Source organism: Schistocerca serialis, chromosome 9 (genome assembly GCF_023864345.2).
Source record: "Schistocerca serialis cubense isolate TAMUIC-IGC-003099 chromosome 9, iqSchSeri2.2, whole genome shotgun sequence".
NCBI classification, from domain to species: domain Eukaryota; kingdom Metazoa; phylum Arthropoda; class Insecta; order Orthoptera; family Acrididae; genus Schistocerca; species Schistocerca serialis.
Window position 1 is genome coordinate 202,784,514 of NC_064646.1, and position 2,155 is coordinate 202,786,668.

A 2,155-nucleotide genomic window follows, 5' to 3' on the forward strand; every position below is an offset into this window, starting at 1 on the left:
GTTTGAATGGTACGTTGACCCTGGACGAGCTGTCCAAGGGCATCCAGTAAGGCCTGCGTCTGCTGATTCTGCAAGCGATAAAATTCGGACAGTACATCTGGAGAATGTGGCGAAGCCATGACAATTAAATGTAAGCAATCAGAAAGAACTCTTATCCCATCCTCGTCGCCAATGTTGTGTCGGTATCTGGGCCGACACCGTGAAGTTGAGATGGCTGAAAAGGCAAGCTAGACTAACGCAGACGGGCGTGAAGTACTGGAACAGGATACGTAATTAATGTTAGGAAGAAAAGTACGGAGCAGGTTTAATACTTAACTTTACTAAATCATGGTGGTACATCGATCTTGACGATACACAGGTGACTTTAAGTATAATCACTGTAGGGCTAATGGCGCCTTGCTAGTTCGTAGCCATTAACTTAGCTGATGGCTATTCTGTCTCTCGGCTAAAGAGAGAGAAAGGCTTCGTACATCTGGTCGGTAGCTAGGTTCTCGTACAACTGGGGCGAGTGCTCTCTCGTATCACGAGACATGTCTTGGTGGTGGCGCTAGGTCTGCGATTACACAGTGGCGACACGCGGGTCCGACATGTACTAAATGGACCGCGGCCGATTTAAGCTACCACCTAGCAAGTGTGGTGTCTGGCGGTGACACCACAAATGGCACTCTGTTTTCTATTGGTAATGCCCCTTTGTGTAAACACAACAGCAGACTCAAAACAACTTTCCACCTTTTACTGAATATATTAGGATTACACGCCCATTAATGTTTCAGAACAAGAAGATTGTCTCCCGCCTATCATCATGCACCGAATCCAGTGAATTATTTGCTCTTACTCGGACAAAGTTTAACACTGAGATTAAAAGGAAAGTAAGAGATTTTGTTATTGAAAGTGTTGCTTCTCTGTTACTAGTATTATCCACATAAGCCCACCAATATTTATCAAAAAATAATAGCTGTATTTATATACTGTAAGAACACAACGGTAATCTTGCTATCTACATAGTTGTAGCATGTGGAAGGAGTACCTGGAATGCTACACTAGTGGCCATTAAAATTGCTGCACCACGAAGATGACGTGCTACAGACGCGAAATTTAACAAACAGGAAGAAGACGCTGTGATATGCAAATGATTAGCTTTTCTAAGCATCCACACAAGGTTGGCGTCGGTAGTGACACCTACAACGTGCTGACATGAGGAAAATTTCCAACCGATTTCTCATACACAAACAGCAGCTGACCGGCGTTGCCTGGTGAAACGTTGTTGTGACGCCTCGTGTAAGGAGGAGAAATGCGTACCATCACGTTTCCGACTTTGATAAAGGTCGGATTGCAGCCTATCGCGATTGCGGTTTATCGTATCGCGACATTGCTGCTCGCATTAGTCGAGATCCAATGACTCTTAGCAGAATATGGAATTGCTGGGTTCAGGAGGGTAATACGGAACGCCTTGCTGGACCCCAATGGCCTCGTATCACTAGCAGTCGAGATGACAGGCATCTTATCCGCAAGGCTGTAACGGATCGTGCAGCCACGTCTCGATCCCTGAGTCAACAGATGGGGACGTTTGCAAGACAACAACCATCTGCACGAACAGTTCGACGACGTTTGTAGTAGCATCGACGATCAGCTCGGAGACCATGGCTGCGGTTACCCTTGACGCTGCATCACAGACAGGAGCGCCTGCGATGGTTTACTCAACGACGAACCTGGGTGCACGAATGGCAAAACGCCATTTTTTCGGATGAATGCAGGTTCTGTTTACAGCATCAGGATGATCGCATCCGTGTTTGGTGACATCGCGGTGAACGCACATTGGAAGCGTGTATTCGTCATCGCCATACTGGCGTATCGCCCGGCGTGATGGTATGTGGTGCCATTGGTTACACGTCTTGGTCACCTCTTGTTCGCATTAACGGCACTTTGAACAGCGGACGTTACATTTCATATTTGTTACGACCCGTCGCTCTACCCTTCATTCGATCCCTGCAGAACCCTACATTTCAGCAGGATAATGCACGACCGCATGTTGCAAGTCCTGTATGGGCCTTTCTGGATATAGAAAATGTTCGACTGCTGCCCTGGCCAGCACATTCTCCAGATCTCTCTCCAACTGAAAACGTCTGGTCAATGGTGGCCGAGCAACGGGCTCGTC